Genomic DNA, 6,352 nt, shown 5'->3' with positions numbered 1-6,352 from the left:
AAATTTCCTAAAAAGTGTAAAAAGTCATAAAACACTCTAATATCAGCCATAAAACACACCTAAAATCCACAAATAACAGAGTGAAAATTACTAAAACACCATATTCAAACCATAATAGTTCATAAAAACTTAAAACACACAATCGTAGAACTATAAATATAAAACACAACATGCTAATCAACATAAAACACAATAATATTTGTTATTTGATAATCAGAGCCTTATCATCCAAAACACAAAACACAACACACATATATGATGTTTTATTAATCTTCATTTTGTTATTTGTGGGTTTTTGGTGTGTTTTATGGTTGACAATTTGGTGTTTTATGACTTTCTACACTTTTTAGGAAATTTGGACTTTCTAGCCAACTCCTAGCCTATATATATATATATATATATATATATATATATATATATATATATATATATATATATATATATATATATATATATATATAGGGCAATGCTACACAATAAACCCTTTATTTTTAGAAAACTTTGAAAACTCATTACTTGGCCAAGATTCATCCACATGTGCATCAAGAAGCTATTAACTCTTATAGCATATAAGGGTATATGTGTAATTTTATCATAAAAGATCTTTTCTACTTTGAATTGACCAATATCATTTATTGCCTTTCACATCACTTGTACAACCCTCATTCCTTTTACCTTTTTTATAAACTAATAAAGAAATTTTCACTTGTTCTTCATCTTCTTAATATCTTCATGTACGAGGTCCACCATTAAAGAACCATGGAGCTTCACTCCCACTACTTATTCTACGAGAATCAACACAAGATGTTAGATCGATCAATCCCTGATGAAGAACGTGGTTTTGTGATGAAGATATTGATATATGAAGTCAGATCCACGTGAAAACCCCTTCCAGATCTTGTTCCATTCCCGTTTAGATCTCGTTTGTCCACATGTTTCATAATGTTGTTACAGATCTGGATATTTGTGAGTTTTTTTCACTTTTTTAGTTTATATAAAATATGATTTGTATATGTTGTTTCAGATCTTGATATTTGTGATTTTTTTACACTCTTTTAGTTTTATGCAACATATGTTTTCATATATGTTTGATTCTGGGTATTTCGTATGGATTTTTCTGATTTTGTGGAGTTTATGTTAGTTGATAACTTGAGCATGTAGGTATGAACTTTTGAAAGATGATTATAATTTACAGTTCTATTATTCACACTTAAATATTGAACCAATAAAATATTGAATTTAAAAATGATATAGGTATGGACTTTATAAGATGATATTCAACGTATGGCTCCATTTTTATACTTAAAATATCAAAAATTATTCATAAAACCTGGTTGTTAATAGGTTTTTGGGTAATGGCTGTTTTAGAGATGAAACATGATTATTTTTTTTTTTTGTTAAAATGGTTCTTAAAAGGGGTAAATGTTTATGTAATTTGCAGGTTTTTATTTTTGTGTTAAAAAGTTATGCTTGGTTTGCATATGAACTGATTTTTGGCTGTGTTGTGATGTTATTTGAGAAAAAGATTGCAATTTAGCTAAAAAGTTGTGATGTTGTTTAAGAAAAAGATTTTCTGGCTATGAATGTGTTAATAGTTATGTCTAGTTAGCGACTTAACGGTTATCTTATCTTTTTGTTATTAGGATGGTGACGGATACAAGGGAAACAAGATCCAATTCTCGGGACCGTTGGTTTCGTCAAACGTGGATCAGATGCTTAAGGATCATGACCATGTTTATGTTACAGCACAACACAACTAACACGTGTTATAGTTTGAACTTCAGGACATGCATGTGTTACATGTGACATGAAACCCATGTACAACGTAACACGTGTTAGTGCTATGTATTTTTGTTTACTAGTAATATGTAATGTGAGACTCTTCTTGTTTTCTCTAGTACACGATGTTAAAACGGTCTAGACTTAACACATTTTCTGTTGGAGGCGCCCGTACTTGTACCTCTACTGTTACAGTTACTATTGAAGTTTATGCATCCATTCTGGAAGTCTTAACACATGTTATAATAGAGGCTTAACACACGTTATATCAGGTTTACTCTGTTGTTATTAAGTTACTATTGGAGTTTATTCATCCATTATGGAAGTCTTTACACATGTTATAATAGATGCTTAACACACGTTATACATTTCAGTCGCTTAACACATGTTACAGTATGTATATACACATCATGGTGTTTTGGAAACCAATAGCTTATACATGACACCATGTTAGGTTAAACCAAGATTATAACAGAGGGTTAACACATTTTATCCCAGGTATACGGTGTTACGATATTAACTTGTATGTTCCATATTAACTTGTACACGTGTTTACTATCAGTATATGCACATCATAGTGTTTTGCAAACCACTTTCATATACATGAATACAAGTCGGGTTACAACAAGATTATAATGGTGGAGGCGCCCGTATTTGTACCTCTACTGTTACAATTACTATTGAAGTTTATTCATCCATTCTGGAAGTCTTAACACATGTTATAATAGAGGCTTAACACACGTTATATCAGGTTTACTATGTTGTTGTTAAGTTACTATTGGAGTTTATTCATCCATTATGGAAGTCTTAACACATATTATAATAGATGCTTAACACACGTTATACATTTTCAGTCACTTTAACACATGTTACAGTATGTATATACACATCATGGTGTTTTGGAAACCACTAGCTTATACATGACACCATGTTAGGTTAAACCAAGATTATAACAGAGGCTTAACACATTTTATCCCAGGTATACGGTGTTACGATATTAACTTGTATGTTCCATATTAACTTGTTCACGTGTTACGATCAGTATATGCACATCATGGTGTTTTGCAAACCACTTTCATATACATGAATACAAGTCGGGTTATAATGGATGCTTACATGTTATCATATGTATACAAGTGGGCTTACAACAAGATTACGATATTAACTAAGCTCCCCATTAAACTCATCGCCCCCGTCGATTGTTTTCACCTTTGTCACATGTTAAGCAATTACATGTTCCGAACAGACAAATTGTAACACATGTTAGATCAGTATATACACATCATGGTGTTTTGTAAACCACTAGCTTATACATGAATACATGTTAGGTTATAAAAATATTATAACAGAGGCTTAACACATGTTATACATTCCAAAATGTGCAAAACAAATGACCTGTTTCATATTATATATTCCAAAATTACCGGTACATGTGTTACCATAAATGGCTCGTTTCATATTACACATTACATCATGGTGTTTTGTTACAGCATGAACCACCAACACATGTTATAAATGAACGAAGACTTCTTTCCCAAAGGATGTGACTTATTCAATGTCCCTACATTAACGTCGCCTACATCCATCCAGCTTGTCAATTCAATATCTTTTATGGATCTGTTTCTGTAAATCAACACACGTTATATATCATTCTAACAGGTGCTTAACACATGTTATGGGTCTGTCTCTGTAAATCAAGCAACCCAACAAAAAAACAATTATCGTTAAGATCAAAAGCCCCAAACAAGCAACCAAACCAACAAAAAACCCGTTCAAAATCTCATCCTAAAGTTTTGGATTTATTTAAAATACATGAACATTAACCATTACTAGAACACGCATTAACTTCGCCTACATCCATCAAGCTTGTCAATTGAATATCTTTATGGGTTTGTTTCTGTAAATCAACACACGTTATATAACATTCTAACAGGGGGCTTAACACATGTTATGGGCCTGAGTCTGTGAATCAAGCAACCAAACAAAAAAAAACACTTACTGTTCAGATCATAAACCCAAACAAGCAACCCAAACCAACAAAAGAACAGCTACTGTTAAGATCAAAAGCCCCTAACAAGCAACCAAACCAACAAAAAACTCGTTCAAAATCTCATCCTAAAGTTTTGATTTATTTAAAATACATGAACATTAACCATGGATACCCCATTAACCATTACTAAAACACTTTCAGCACACAAAAACATATTAACAACCATTTCAACAAAAATCAAGTGTGAAATGATATTCCAACAACACTTACCGGATCTATAACCGTTCGATGAACACGAAGAAGATCTTCAAATCTTCTTCTCACACACACACTCGTGCGTGTGTCTTTGTGATAAAGATTGTTGTTTCTCTATCTAAAACATCAACTTTCTCTCTCTAAAAACATTCTTCTTGTCATCGTTCTTCTCACACACACACTCGTGCGTGTGTCTTTGTGATTTTTCAGACCAGATGATGCTGAAATTATCTTCAAATGAAGATCACTATTGAAGGATCACCATTGAAGACCATGAGGCTTTTCTCTTTCACATGATGAAGAAAGACGAGAGAGACAATAGTGTTTTGAAAGATTTGACTAGAAGAAAGAGGAGAGAGATGATGATACTAGTACTACACAAGTGGGTTTTGTCATTTCCAATACCAAAAAGTCTTCCAAAGTTCAATTTGCACTACCCAAAATGCCCTTCCAGCTGTACTAATGGGTTTTATAAGATTTCTTTTAAATATAATTCTTACCAAAATTATGAGAGCCATTGATCAAGTTAGATGAAAGATAATCAATGGATGACAATGAGTTTGCATAGTTTTCTAAAAAAGATAAAGTTTTCTATAGAGCCCAACCCTCTATATATATATATATATATAGATTCTATTACTATGAGTAAAATCTATTAGATTATCAATATCTTATATGTGTCATGATAAAATTTCAAAAGAGAAAATTAAATAATATAAATCAATTTCTAAAGAAGGATTTGATTGACAAATAAGTTTTTTTTTTCCTAGTTTAAAGCTGACCCATTTAACTAGGTTACGCTACAATCTAGATGTGATCAAAACAACTTTTTTCTATGATAATAAATTTGTTAGTCCGGGCTATTATTAAAAGTATCTTGATGCTCTTAATGCTAAGTTAATTTACAAGTATTAGAAAATAAATGGTGTAATAAAGACATCACGAAGTAAAGTTAAAAAGTAGTAAAAATTGATTATTGATTAATTACTACATTAACTAAATTATGTGAATAAACCATGAAAAGCAATCAGTTTATGTCAGTTTAATATAAATAAATTAATAACCAAAAAGGTGTTTATTTTTAACAGCAATAATCAAAAGCTATTGACAAAATGATTGTTCTTCTGATTTTCACCATATTGTTAAATGTGGAATGGAGATTATGTTAATAGAAACGGAGGTTAGATGGTTACCTGATTTAGTTGGTAGAAGGTGGATTGAGAATCGACACTCGTGTACACACCAAGCATCCACATAATCGCCTTGTTTAAGGATTAAGGTCGCCATGGATTTTTTTCGGTAGATTCCAAAGACTCCAAAACCCTATGGAAAACATGCCTCGGTCCTCCGCCTCTCATCCCAATTAGTTCAAACGCATCGGCTTATCGCCCTTCGGGTTAGTCGGGTTTGGGTTATTCGGGTTCGGGTTAGTTCGGGTCGGGTTATTCGGTTTTCGGGTTTAGATGTAAACTGAAATAAATGGTTTTTTTTAATACAAAATATCATCAAAATTCATATTGTTACCTTAAAAATATGATCAAATTTCAAAGATTAGTTGGTAATATGATATTATAATATTTAAAAGTCACAAAACTTAGTGTTCCATCTATTAAAGACTTTAAATCTAAACACTTTTATAAGAAAACAAACAATAAATGTTCGGGGTTTTTTTTTCGGGTTTTTCGGGTCGGGTAGTTCGGGTTTTTGGCCTGGAAAAGTGACCCGATAACCGAACCATTTAAAGTTCGGGTTGGTCGGGTTCGGGTTTTTTGGGTATTCACTAATTCGGTTTCCGGTGGCTTTGAATTCGGGTCGGGTTTCGGGTTTTAGATAAAAATGAACAATCCTATATAAGAGTACAAAACTTGGGAAGAAAGCTAATCTATTTTTGGTATTGATAACATAATATGTTTATAATAATTAAAAAATATTAAATTAAAAAGTATATATAAATACGACATTATATTCTCCAAGTGAAAAAAGGTTTCTGTTTAAGAGAGATCGATCATCTCCTGCAAAGCGATAAAGGTGAGTACTCTAATCTCCCCACAATGTCAATTTGATCTTTGTTCTGGATGATTATCATTCACGGTTTGTATAATTCTTTCAATTTCGTTTCCTTTTCATGTGGATATTGTTTACAGCATCGTTAGTTAAGCTAAAATTATGTTTATATCGAGATTTAATGTATGCTTCGATAATGAGTTTGGTCTTTGCACACCACATGTTTGATAAAATGCCACATAGAGCACCACACTGTTATGAATTATAGTTTCATTATCATTGTCTCTATATTCAGAGAATTTTATACTTGTTCTTTCAGTTTTT

Source organism: Helianthus annuus, chromosome 7, assembly GCF_002127325.2.
Source record: "Helianthus annuus cultivar XRQ/B chromosome 7, HanXRQr2.0-SUNRISE, whole genome shotgun sequence".
NCBI lineage: Eukaryota > Viridiplantae > Streptophyta > Magnoliopsida > Asterales > Asteraceae > Helianthus > Helianthus annuus.
The sequence above is the reverse complement of the archived record's forward strand: the minus strand, read 5'-3'. Positions refer to the sequence as shown.